General features: G+C 37.6%; 1 long non-coding RNA gene across 1 annotated transcript; it reads right to left on the reverse strand.

Annotated features, from left to right (window-relative positions):
• Positions 1 to 776: 776 nt before the first annotated feature.
• On the reverse strand, positions 777 to 4,535 carry LOC149072945 (uncharacterized). The gene is made up of 2 exons (XR_016194428.1): positions 4,094 to 4,535; positions 777 to 3,672 (listed from the first exon to the last, which is right to left on the reverse strand). It is a non-coding gene; the product is annotated as an uncharacterized LOC149072945 (long non-coding RNA).
• Between the last annotated feature and the right edge of the window lie 10,240 nt (positions 4,536 to 14,775).

Below are 14,775 nucleotides of genomic sequence, written 5' to 3' on the forward strand. Positions count from 1 at the left end.
GGGCATCGCGTCGCTGGACAGGGAAAAATTCTCTCTTTAGCTGTTGGATTTTTCTTTTTAAGGTTGTGTTTTTGACGGAATATTAACCTCGATGTGTGTGGCTCACTTCCATAAAAACATAGTGAATATTTCTTCAAATACGGATGAAATTTGTGATAGCATATTTCCAATTTAAACCTTGCATCAACACAGGAATTTAATTAAGTTTAATGGGCATTTTAATTAGTTACAATGGCTTTGAGGATGAAACGTACAGTTTGCCTTTATTTTACCGTGTTATCTTTCAATCGATAAAATCTTGCTTAGCAACCAGCAAAATCTCAAAAAATGTGCCAACACGGGATCCACTGTTTCTGGATGAAAAGTATTGTATTTGCGTATACGTTAAAATAAATTGGTATAATGAGTTTTCTTTTTCCGACTATATATTTGCCAAGTATATTCAGATATACACCAAACAGCGGTTCTCAACCGGTGCGGGCTCCGCGACCACTCGACGATAATAAAATAAATCAGTAAATTTGATAAACTAACAAAAAAAAGAGGCCTAAAAAGGTACCGCCAATAAATAATATACTAAACAGGGCTCCGCCATAGAAAGTATACACTGAAAAGCGAGTCAGAAAAGGTTGAGAATCGCTGCTATAGAGGATTGAGAAGTGTATAAATGCGAACATTAAAACAATAGTCAGAATATTATATCAGTTTTTGAAAAAACAATATGCATTTTAAAGCTCTCTAAATTATGTTTGAGTAAGTAAACTAAAACACATCAATGATCAGATATAACAAACTTTTTATTTCAAGATAATAAAAGCAAATGTTTGGCACATCTGAAATTTCAAATTTAGAAATTTATTTACTGTTACACACACACAAATAAAATATTATATATACAATATGCACAAAAATCACATTAATTACAAGCAAAAAATACAAGTATTTATAACCGATTACGTAACAGCACCAATGATTAAAGAATCCATCTAGAGCATCTTATTGCGAAATTAAAGTATTTAATTTTCGCTTCTGACTTTTTCTTTCGACTGAAGAATCGTTTCTTTGCTTACAGAAGTTGTTCAAAAATATGTTTGTAGATGACCACAAAATTTTACTTAAAATTTCTGTTGCATTGTGTCCAAAAGAACAAAACTCATCAAACACAAACAGATTTTCATCAGTTATGTATTTCTTTGAAACCTTGAATAGAAGGTTTCGATGGTTTTTGTTTTTCAATAATTCATTTTCTTTATTGCTAAGTAATTTATCAATAATCAGATAACTATATAACACCACATTCACTACTGCAGATGATGGAAAAAGAAGTTTACCACGATCGAATTTCATAATTAAACTGTGAATTTCTTCAAAATCAAATTCTTTATCGACTGTTAATATAGTTTTACAGCTATCGCATTTACTGTTTTTCAAAACTGAGAATACACAGTACCCAGCTATGTATGCCAAAACAGGTAAATATTCATGTGCTTGTTCAATTTCATTTTCTCTTACTTCATCTACTTCAAAATTGGTTATTTCAGATCTTTCATCAATTGAATTTATATCTCCAAAATTATCATTTAAAATTATGTCATTCACAGGGATTGTATATTTTTTTGAAATGATGCCTAGTTTCATATTTGCTCGAATTCTCAGCTTGTTTTCAGATTCAAACAATTGACGAATAGTTATATGATAATGACTGCCTGCCATTTGTCGATATAAGCTGAATCTGAGCTCGAGATTGTCAGTCTGAAATTTTCCTGGAAGGATGTAATCCATATTGAGCTCATTTTTACAATATGATGTTATTTCAATTATAGCATATGTGGTTACTTTTAGTGCAGTGTGTGTTTCTTTTGTTAACATGCCTGTAGTGCATTTCATCTTTTCCCATTCCTCCAACCAATTCAAAAAGTTATGCAAAAATATCAACTTTTCATCATCAGCTGAATAAGTTAATGGGGTTTTGAGCTGATCATTTAATCGAATTCCAATGTATTTGGATTTGACATTCATTATTTTCCACCAATTTAAATGAATATTTATATAGTTTGCAGTGTCTTTGAAGTGTGGAATTTCTTTCTTTTCACCAATTTCTAAAAGGGCATTAATGATACTTTCATTGAAAATTTTTAGGACTAAATTTACATTTTGGCGTTCAAGACATGATGGGAAAAGAGCTTTTAACGTTAAGTTATAGCCGTATTTGATCAAGCCGTTCATTTCACACTCATACAATTTTCTGAGAGAATTAAAGGATGCAGTGTGAAAATTTTGAGCGTCTGTCATGCCATCAAAGGATGGAAAATACATACATTTTTGATGGTTCTTTTGGTTTATCCAATTATTTCTTATACTTTTTAGAAGATGAACAGGATCAATTAAAAAAAATAATGGTCTTCCATGATCAACAGGGTGTGGGTAAATGCATTGAAAATTTGGTGGATTAACAAACTGAGACATAGATTTTCTGTTAATGGCATTATTGTCTGTTATAACACAAAACACATGAAATCCAATATTTTCTAAGTTAAGAATTAGCTTTTTAATGAAATTATGTAATTTATCAAAAGTTATTGTTTTCACGGGGAGCACATGAGCAACATCTTTATAGGAAGAAGTAACACTGGCTATCATAAACACTTGAGCACTGGATGCTAGTTTTGATGAATCATGAGACATGCCAACAATACTTCCTCCTTTATAGTCCAAATATGATTTTAAATGAATTTCATCTATCATTAGGATTATGTTTAGATCAGGTGGTTTTAAATGTGGTACTTTTTGTTTTAGATAGTTAAGAAAGTCAGAATCATTTTGTTCACTATGAGGACTCAAGCTGGAGTCTGAGCATAACCTTTGAATAGTTGATGTATGGGGAAAAATTAGTTTGTTTGATTGTCTAATGAATTTATATGTATGAGGTGACAGGGTGTGAATCAAGGTACTGAATATTATCATTTCTGGGGAATAAATTGGTTTTTTAGACGATTTCAAAACTATCTGATCATAAAAAAAATTTAAGAACTCATCTTTAGAATTTTCTTTGAGAAAATATTCCAATAAATTTTTCAAAAGAAGAATGATATTATCACTGCCAGTATCAGATTTTGAAATGCTACACACAGCAATTAAGGCTATCAAAATTTCACTCAATGTTTGGCAGCTACTAATTTTCACCGGTAAATTTATATTTGCAATTTTTGGTACAGGCACATTTCTAATATATGCAGAAACATTTAACTCATTGTCAATTACAACTGATGAGCTAATCTGAGGAGCAGGTGATTGCTCAATCAGTAAAAACATAACACTATTTTCTTTAACTATTGTGCTCCACTCTTTACTATCAATAACACTTAATTTTGATTTCAAATCATCTAAAGTATTCAAAAATTGTTCTTTCTCAAACCTTTCTTTTTCTTTTCTGCTGTCTTCTATAGCTTTATTGAAATTTTGAAACTCTCTTCTTTTTTTCTTTTTTTCTGGTGCTTCTCTACTGCGACTGTAGGAAGACATATAGCTCGGACAATCAGGAAAAATTGTGGGAATCGCTCCTGCTCTTGGTCGTGACACTTGAAGCTTCACTGTGATTTCCTTTCCTGATTTAGGATCATATTCCGTCACTTCACTGATTATATCGTCTTCTTTGAAATGTTTCTCACATACCTATACGTTTAAAATGAAAATATATTGTAGAGTTATCATTAAATCAACAATAATTATCAACTAACATTGGCATACGCAAAGGGGGCCGAGATTATAGCGTTATTTTGTAAGAAAAAATTTAAACCCCCCCACCCCGAGAAAATTCTGCGTACGCCTATGTCAACTAATATAATCGTATCATTAAGTAAATGCATACAAAATTGTAATTATTATATTTCACTATTGCCAGTGTTAAATAGGCCTGTGTAAATTTTTTTACACTATAAATTTACTATATACCGGTCCCAGAAGATCCTCCCTTACTGCTAGGACATCACATCAGAATATAGAGATAGAATATAAAATACGTAATCAATTTAAAAGAAAAAAAACATGCGCGTAATAATTTTTTTTCACGTGAAGAAAAAAATACATAGCTCACCTTGCTGTTTTTTGTTGGAGTAAAGTCTTTCCTCTTTATAGCATTCAACCACTTGCCTTTTAGTTGCTCTTCTTTCGGAAAACCGAACACCTTTACTTTGGGGCCGTTTTTGTAGTTTCCCCTACAATTTACTACTGAACAAGTTTGTGGCATATTTCACAACATATATAACAACTATTAATTTGATGTTTAAACTGGAAATTCATGGGAAAAAAATGTTCCTCAACATGCTTTGTGTCGTAGAACTAGAAGGAAAATGTACAGAGTAATGGAGTTTCCTTAACATTATGGCAGAAGAACCTGTTTCTACTAGGGGCAAAGCTTCTTAATACAGCTTTGACTAGGGGTCTTTCCGATCCGGTTAGCCCCAAGGTTGGTGACGTCAGAGGTATGTTGATGGGGATTGAGTTGGCCTTGTCACTCACGTAGGTCACGTTCCGATCCGGTTAGCCCCAAGGTTGGTGACGTCAGAGGTATGTTGATGGGGATTGAGTTGGCCTTGTCACTCACGTAGGTCACGCTCTGTCCCGTAAAGCCGGGTTTTCTTAGAAGCAGGTTTTCCATGCCGAGCGCAACGTGAATCACCCAGCGCGACACGCCGTCCACTCACCAATAAGAAACGCACTGTTTCCTACGGAGCGCAATACGGCTCACGACAACGCTTTACGTCGGGCGTGATTGGCGGATTGCTTCTGGAGGAGTTGAATGCATCGTGTGCCGCGCGTTTCACCGACCTTCTCTTCATTTTTTTTTGTTGTTGTGTTCTCTTTCCCTTCCCTTCAAACCGGAGCATACAGCCGATGGAATAGCTGACCCCAGGGCCATATACTAAATATAGCCGCCCTGATCTGATGCGCCACGCTTGGAAAACACAAATGCGCGGCGTGATTATGCAACACATTTCTGCTGAAGCGAAATGATCCAGTTCGGTTTACGTGGCGCGAAACGCCTGCTAGGAAAACCCGGCTTTGAACGATCGTACGAGATACCGGGAGAGAAACCTATAACCTAAACCTATTATAGTCTCTCATGGAATGTCGTGTGTGGACAGAGCCTCCCCCCCCCCCCTTTTTTTGCCTTATTTACAGCAACCGATCTCCCAAACAGATTCGCTTTCCCCACTGGACATCAGTTTTTAGCACTTTGACTATATAGCGCGGGGGTGAAAAGATACAGCTGTTGTCATTCCCTGCTCCGGTGGAACTGAACATTTTCTTTTCCCCTCTCTTTTTCAGTAGCGAGTTGTGATGTGAATAAAGCACGTCAAAAAGGGATGGAAAGCAGTGACATTTTGCGGTTTCTCGGAATTTTCGTAGCGAGATATTGGCCGTAAACAACAGGAAGGGATAAAATAGGAATAGTAGGAGAGAATTGGAATAAAATAGGGCAACTGCGATGAAAGTAGGAAAATAGGAGGATATTTCTAAAAAATAGGAAAAATAGGAGGACATTTCTAAAAAATAGGAAAAATAGGAGGACATTTCTAAAAAATAGGAAAAATAGGAGGACATTTCTAAAAAATAGGAAAAATAGGAGGACATTTCTAAAAAATAGGAAAAATAGGAGCGCTGCGAGGTCTGCACATTGCACATCTGCAAATTCTAATTGTAGCTCTGGTGGAATATTTTCTATATCGACCGAGAATGGTGAGGAAAATATTTTCATTGAAATTTCGCTCTCGCGAAAGTCGGAAAATCTGCTTCTGGATTCCATTCTCAAATTTGAAATGCACTCTACATAATCGTCCGGTTTCCAAGTTGTAGATCTATTTACCAACTCCAACAATTTAGGAAAATACATGCAGTTTTTGTTTTGCAATTGGTGTTCCCAAAGGACCAATTTAGTTTCGAACTCTTTCGCGTTGTCATAAAGATTATGGACAAGTAGGTCTTTTCCCAGTAAGCGGTAGTTTAGATCAGTGGTTCTCAACCTTTTTTTTGTCTATGGCCCCCTTTCAACCATTTCTCATTCCTGTGGCACCCCTCGCAAACATGAATAATTTTCTACCCCCCCCCCGTTTTCCCATTAGATATCTTCTAATGGGAAAACGGGGGGGGGGTAGAAAATTATTATTATTATAACTATCTGTTATTCAAAAATTGTCTGAACTGTAAATACGTATGTTTGAATTTAATTTGATTAATTTTTAATTTATGAAAATAACGAAAAAGCAAAATAAACATAATAGAATACAGTAAAAAAAATAGAATACATTATTTCAATCAATGTAAACTCTGCGCTTGAAGACGTCATAATGTCATCAAGTTACTGTACTGGATGAAATTTGTATTATTTCCAAATTAGTTTTTTTTTGTGTAAAAGATTATGGTTTCATTGAGAAATGCCAGTTGTAGTTTCCAAAATACGCATTCTTATAGTGATAAAAATCGAAAAAAGTGGTAGCAAGCAGTTTTATTAATTCTCTTCATGCGGATAAAAGTAGTATATAATTAGGGAGTAGCCACACAAATGAATCACAATTGAAAAGTTCAATCTTTCACATCGTTTTCAACAATAATACATGTATCAAGGATATAGGTTCATGTTGTATGAATGGTTACTATGAATTTAAAAAAATGAACTAAAATATGTGTGAAAATTTTTTAAATATTTGGTTGAACCATTCATTCCAGAGAAATCATGTACGCAGTGACAAAACTGTTCATGTGAACATAATAATGATTCATTATCAGGATTTCAAGCCCACCGGAAAATATAAATAATCAGATTTTCAAATAAGAAAATTATCAGTTTGTTGATTTCGATACGGTGAAAATCTGACATTTTGTTGGATGACAAGCTATCTTCAGGTGGCTTTTTGGTTCATAATGTGGCCGCTCTCTCGGAGGCGAACGAAGCAACGTGCGAGTTGGTTTAAACACAGCACAATATTTGTTTTTTAAACACAACACAATATTTGTTTTTTAAACACAGCACAATATTTGTTTTTCAAACACAGCACAATATTTGTTTTTTAAACACAGCACAATATTTCACATAACAGTCCGCACTATATTTAATATACAGAGCGCATTGGTAACGGGGCATATGACATTTTACTGGCGAACCATTGGTCCTAGAGGAATACTTCCAGTTGGAAAAATTACACGAATAATGTGTAGTACCTCAGATATTGATTCATGTTGCCAGGGGTTGCATAATTATCAAAATAAAAAAGTTAACTTTTTATGCGGACACCCTGTACCGCAAAACCCAATTGGAAAGTTGTTTCCCTATCTCCAACAAAAAAATTCAACGTTTCTAAGTGTAATATTCATTGAGATATTCGAAGAAAGGTGGAAAAAAACCAGCATTAAATGCGGGGAAACCATTTTATCAGCATTTACTGCTGTTTTTAGCCAAATTTCCTCAATTTTTTGATTTTTTGAAGTCGCATATCTCGGTGAATATTGCATTTAGAAACGTGAAAATATTTTATTTGGCATCGGGAAAGACAGAGCAATAACTTAATTGGGTTCTTTGGTACACGGGGACGGTATAAAAAGTTGTTTTTTTATTTTATAACTATACAACCCCTTACAACATGAATGACATATCTGAGTTGGACACGTGATCTGAATACTTTTTCTAGCTGGAAGTATGTCTCTAAGACTAACGGCTCGCCAGTAAAGTGCCATACGCCCTGTTACCCATGCAGCCTGCATATACACGTAAAAAAATAATTTGAGACGATATACAGTCGACACGTATTTTAAAGAATACCGTTATAACGGGAAAAAAATCGTTTTCACGAAAACTTTTCTATATAATCCCCCGGATAAGTTTGACTGTATTTCCCCCAGAAAAAATCTGATAATTTTTGCACTAAAGTAATTGAACTTCGGCAATTTGATCTGAAAACAGTCCTTTTCACTTTTATAAATTTAGGAAGGAAACAAAAGGAAGAAAGGGTGGGTCGAAAAAAAGAAAAATTTCCAAGAGGGGCTCGGTTGTGCGTAAATGCCTCGATATTCCACTTGTGTTGCGCCTCACTCCCAGTTCCATGACAAAATTCCACATTTATGAGACGCTTGACTACGGTCACGATTAATCTCTATATATAGCTTTCAATATTAAAATATTTCATTTATACGAAGTACAATTTCAATAATTTGACATTTTAATTTTTACTCGAACTCCAAATCTTTGGCATTTAGACATCATTTCCAACTATCAAATCCACGCAGGTTTTTTTAGATTGTGAAAATACGTCGCTGAATTGGTTTTGCATGCGTATTATCAACACTAAAAACCATAAATTTTAGGTTGACAGATACAAAGAGACCATTGAGCGGGTTATGGACATTTCAAAGTGAAGACTTGTGTGAGAATTTATTTCACTTTTCTGAGAAATCAGCAGACACAATGAGTCACAAATTAACGGATTTAAATTGCTTTAAATGTGGTCATACGCCCTGTTAGAATTTTTTTTCTAATGTCCACAACATTGTTCTTGCAGGGTAGGAAAATTGCATTGAAATTATTTGGAATGTTGCAGGCCAGCAGCAGGCTTAAGTAGTAGGCTAGTTAATAGGAAGCATTACAGTACCAATTAAAAAAACTTTGAAGGTGTGGTGTCAATATTAGAGGAAGTCCCAATATATTATCTGCTTGGATTGCTTATAGAAACCAATCAGCAAAAATTACGTTTTTCCTGTAAAATTGAAAGGAATGGCATATGAACACTTGCGATTGAAACAACAGTAATTTTATGCAATTATAGTTTAAGTTATACAGCAATGTAGTTTTAAAAAATTAAATTTCGTGGGTATTATTCCCAGGGGTGGCTCGAAGTTACCTGCCGCCCGGGTGCGAAGAATCAAATGACGCCCCTAATGGCGACCCGAGCGGGAGGCTGACAGGGGACAGTGAAGGGGACCTCGAGATAAACCTGAGTGGCTTTCTTCTCAAAATAAAAAATCATCAGTTTACCGTGCAAAATGCGCTTGACCATACGTCCCGCTTTTAAAGGTCAAAAATTTCAGTTCAGAGAAAATTTTTTTTGTTAAGAATTGTTTGGATAAATTGTGAGGGAGGGGCATGCTCCCCCCCCCCCACCAAAGGTAGGGCTGACAGGGGTTCCGGCTTGGGGCCCGGGACTAAATCCTTAACTGTCAAAGGGCTCCATGGGAAATCTGGCTTTGGTCTCGCGAAAGATTCCAGCATTGGGGCCCTGACGCAGAATATAGGGGCTACGGGTAGGGGGGGGGGAAATAGGCAAGAGGCCCAAAAAATAAGTCCCGCATGGGTACAGATTTTGTCTCGAGCCGCCTCGATAGCTAACATTCTAGTTCCTGGTATTACGGTCATAGGATCTGTCTATTTTCTCAATGTTTCGTTGACGAGGTGTGTTCCATTGTCGAGGTGTGACTCAAAAGCGTGATGTCATGTGAATTTTTACAGTGTTAAATTTTGGGGTCTTAACTAAAGTCTACGCTGCCGCCCTCGCTTAAGCCGCCCCTGATTATTCCTCCTGTATGATTTTGTCTCTCGGAGTTCGTTATAACTGGATTCGACTTTATTTCATTTCAGCAGATTCGATGAATTGGTACGCCCCCCTCAAAATTCATTAAAAAAAACCCCAGAGCAAAATCATTCTTTATTCGATTTTTATAAATATATTCCCCATCAGACCACCCAGTGCCGGCTGAAGATAGCTTTGTACTAAACAAAATGGCTATCCGTCTGTAATTGCATGAAAACGATGGGTTTTTTACAAGCTTTCACTTTCCACCCGTCTACTTCTTGGATTACATTTACTACCAGCACTCAAAAGAATGTCAATGAATGGTCAACAAATCTTTGTCTGCTTTCTTTCTGGCAGTCCTCTTTGAATGAAAAGTCTTCAAACACACAATTTTCCGTCTTTACAGTTACTACATTTTGCTTAAACCTCTTCTATAGTTTGTGTCAGGGCCTACTGTCACCCCCCAAGTCGTAAAACCACCGAGATTACGTGAACCACTTTTTTATTTCCTTCCTCATGTTAATGTTACTCGAATAGCGGAAAACTTGCGAAAAATATATTCCATGCTTTTTTTTTTAAATTAAATTTTTTTAGTCAGAGTGACTAAAAAAAATTTAATTTCACAAACTTTTTTTTTCTTCGTGGCCCCCGTATCAGCAGCCGTGGCTCCCCTTTCGCGAGATTTTCATCCTTGGCCCCCCTGGAATATCCTAGGGCCCCCTTTTGAGAACCACTGGTTTAGATCATTCAGATGACCAGCGATATCGACAAGAAATGCGAAATCTCTCACCCCCTTTTTATCTTGAAACTCTCCAATAAGTTTTCCTTTGGGTTTTATGAATTCATCAACTTCCTCCTTCAAGGAAAACAGGCGCTGATGCATTAATTTTTCGGCATCTGACAATGAGATTACCCCTGTCTCTTCTGACCGGTCATAGAGGGAGTACCATCTGCAGTTATGGCAGATATGTTCCCTAAGTCCAACTCACATTTGGCTAATGTTTTTTCCAAACTTGAATATAAGTCGGAACTTCGTGTGGTATGCTTAAGTGCAACGACACTGCTTAACTCCTCGACAATTTTGAAGTTTTTGTCAATACCACGAATGAAAATGGCTGCTTGTGCGGTATCTGTTGCATCCGTCGATTCATCCATAGCTAGTGATTAAAGCAGAAAAATTCCTCATATTTGGATTTAAAGGTCTTGAATACATCTGCTGACAGATCCTCCACGCGTCTTGCTACTGTCACACCAGACAAACAATGTTCGAAACAGCTTGAGCCTGTGATGGGCAAAGCACATCAAGACTGAAGACATTCTTTAACGAATTCTCCACCAACGAAGGGCTTCCCACGTTTCGCAATTTTTTCTGCTATTATATAACTAACACGAACACAATTTTCAGACTATTCATTTCTTCCGAAGAATAGTGACTGTTGACAGTTCAGCTGCGATTTCAGTTCATCGAATTTTTCACTTCGAAAATGTCGTTTCAATCCATAATATTTATCACTATGCTTGGTATCGTAATGTCTCTTAATATTGTATTCTTTCATCATGGCTACGATCTCATTGTAAACAAACTGCTTCAGCCTTTTGTTCGACGAAAAAATAAAAGAATGACCACTTTTCTTGAAAAAATCTCACTTTTTCTTCAACTTTCCTTTTTTGCTATTACGGTTCGTCATTGTGCACTCGTTTAAAAACTAAAATACTTCAAAGACCAAAAACAGAAGTAAACTAACTGTACCACAATATTGTACAAATCCTTCTTTCAACCAATCAAGATGTATACATCCACCTGCTCACCCTTTCCCAACCATGCTCCCAAGAAATACGATACCATGGAAATTCCCTCCCACTCAAGGTGGATAGGATGTACTCGAAGTTATTTATGGTGAAGTGGTGTATGGTGTGGTTTTTTTTGCGTTAATGGCTTTATTAAAAAGCTAAATACTGTATACTGATCAGTCTGTCTTTGTTATAAGTCTATATGAAGCTGGGTGACTTTTTTTTTGTTGAAATCTGCATTTTACCCTATTTTTGAATGATATTGCGTCAATCGATCCAAATGTTTTGGCAGGCCACGTGTTGAAGACCCCTATTCTAGATTATTATAAAAAAATAATAGCGCTCTGTTGCTATGACGTCACAATTTGAGTTGTAGAATTTTTCTTTTTTTAAATATACATTAATAGCGGTGCATTGCATACAAAAAAATGTCCCGTTTTAAATTACGGTCACCATGCAAATGAAGAATAACGCCCCCTTGCGTTAACTCAAAAATGGCATTGATGAAAAAAAATAAAGTCCGTCAGGAGACAGCAAGTCTGGCTCGAAAAGTATGAAAATCGGGGGAGGGGGAACGACACTGCCGGTGGCGCCATGTAGCGGCGGAAATATCCTCAGTTATAGTGCTTCCTTGATCATGCATAGTTTTTAAATGTAATCGGGTATCTACAAATCTCAGCGAAAATCACGCGTTCAGAACCAACGTCTGCTATTGGTTGAAAACTTACCCCCTTCCCCTCCCACCAAGGGTGTTAGTACATGATGCATTTGTCGGTATCTAGAGGTGGAAAATAATATATTTTATAAACAGGAAAATATCACTTTTTTTGTACTCACTGAAGGAAAGAGTAGCAAATAACACTTTTCTATAAACAAGGTTATCACGTGATCCCAAATGTGAAAAAAAGAGTCGAACATAATTCAGTATATATAAGAAAGGATGACGACGTCATTCTGACAACTAGAGGGGCTAAGGCGACTGTATAAGGACCCTTATTCTAGTGGCTATAAGAGGGGGAAAAGGAATATATCGGCGAACCACAGTGATGGCAGGAGTGTAGGGGGGGGGGGCAATGCATGTAGAGACATGCTTTCGTCATCAAAACACACATCATTGGAGAGAAAAAGACAGGAAAGGGGTCATTCAAGTATTACGTCAGCATCGAGGGAAGGAGGGGTTTCGGATTTGCTGACTTTTGATGACAAGGGGGGGGGGGGAAGGGGGTTTTGAAGGTTGCTTACGTCATCAACCGCCCTTTTTGACGATATTAAATATTCAAAGCTGCTGACGAAATTTTACTGACGGGGGGGGGGGGTGTCAGTGTTTTGCTGACTTTTGCTGACAAGGGGGGTGGGGTCAAAAATGGCTAAAAATCTGCTTACGTAATACTTGAAAGGCCCCAAATGTGTGCGTGTGAGCATATTCTCTTATTTTCGGTATTTATTCTCTTAAAGATCCGAAGACGATGACCAAAAAGAATAACGCCATTTCACTAAGGCGGACGGAATTGCGCGGTTTTTTTTTTGGTTCGTTTCATAAATAACTTATATTTGTTTATAAAATTAATAGAGGCTCTTCTCTGAGTTCTCGTAGCATAGATCGAAGCAGCAAAATTTACTATTTGAACACTAGTGGGTAACCAGAAAGCATCATCAACCGAAGGAAAAGACAAGTGGCAAAGCAACATTATCATCACAAAGAAAATCCCCCGGAAGAGGTAGAGTGAGGGGAAGTGATAAGACCGGAAGGAGGGCCCATCACTATTGAGCATGCCGAAAAATTACGCGGAAGCGCCCCGTATACTACTAAGGTTTCTAGAATATATAAGCGGGCAACTTGGACTCGTGTGGGAATTTCGAGGGCGGTGGTCAAAGCGTGTAAAAATGTGTGGGAAAAAATACACACAAACACACACTCATACCAATGAATGAAAACATACAAAGTGATTCAGAAAATATGGGAAAAACCTTAAGAGGTGATAGTATACACCAATACAAACAATTGTCATCAAAGAATGCATGGTCCAACATGAAATGCAATCGCGCTAGCGCGTTTCAAAACGGAAGCTCCAGAAATGTTAAAATAGCATTCCTGTTGAAATTTATCGGGAGAAAAAGAACACCAAGCATGCAAATGTAACCTGGGGAAGAAGAAACCGTATGCAAATCTGCGTCACACTGAATAAAAGGCACCGACGCCAGCCCTGTGAAGTTATTCCAGCCTCCAACCGTTCTAACAGTTGTAACGCACGGGATATTGGCGCACTTTAGTAATACTGAAAAAGCAGACATGCCATTTCATTGACGGAGCTGCAAACGGAAGTACTACAGAGGCGGCACGAATGTACGGTGACCGTTTTCCCCACAGGCGGCTGCCCAATCCGAAAACATTTTTGTTACAACTGTTAGGACGGTGCACGCTGGAATAAGGGGCTGGCATCCGTGCCTTTCATTCACAGTGACGCAGATTTGCATACGGTTTCTTCCTTCCCAGGCTACATTTGCATACGTGGTGTCCTTTTTCTCCCGATAAATTTCAACAGGAATGCCGTTTTAACGTTTACGGAGTGGCCGTTTCGAAACGCGCGAGCGCGTTTGCGTTTCATGTTAGACCGAAAAGAATCCAGTCATCGGAACCGTGAACACGTGTGTTTGTGCTCCATAGTAAATTGATTTTTTAATATTTTCGAGGGATTTTTAAGTATCGCGTGATATGTCCGCGCATATAGGAATGTTTTCTGAACATATGGGAAGTTACGGCGAGTGAATCGAAAGCGGGGTTCGTGTGTTACGATCGTTAAAGGCTTCGTGGAAATAGCACGTGGTTTCCTTATAATGATAGGCCTAAGGAGCACTCCTGCTAAGTGGTTTCTACGCGGGAAAAGTCGCGTCTAACCAATCTGACGGAGAAAATCTTGATGGAATAGTGACAAGACGCAGGTAAAGCATCAACTTGTGTCACGCTGCGTTGTCAACAAAAAGGATTGTTTGTCATTACCGCAAACGCTGTTTCAAGTGAATAGTGGTGGTGGCTGGAAGCGAAATCAGAGACGTTCTGATTCTTACTGCTGCTGGAGGCTTCGGCGTTACCGACTACCGACAGACTGAATCCAGGAGAGGTTTTGATCGTGTGCTTGGACAACACAGGCGTGTGGAGAATATCCAGGACTTTATATTCCGGAACTTTAGTGAGAGTGATCAGGAATACCGGACGCTGGCGGCTGTGGGCAATTGAACAAGTCATCGGTAAAGAAAGTGTCAAGATCTCGTGAGGGCCGGCGGTCGATGATTATTCAGCGTAGTTACTTTTTGGTGGCCGAAAACTCCGGCGATGGTTTCTTCATAGCTGATAGCTGGAAAAGGGTGAGCAATTGTTATGGAGCGCCATTTCTGTTTTTTGGGGGTCTAGATAGTAGTTAATTTT

This window comes from Pholcus phalangioides, unplaced genomic scaffold, assembly GCF_987345545.1.
Source record: "Pholcus phalangioides strain wild (caught in Gottingen) unplaced genomic scaffold, Ppha-v1.0 ptg000017l_1, whole genome shotgun sequence".
In the NCBI taxonomy this organism is placed as follows: Eukaryota; Metazoa; Arthropoda; class Arachnida; order Araneae; family Pholcidae; genus Pholcus; species Pholcus phalangioides.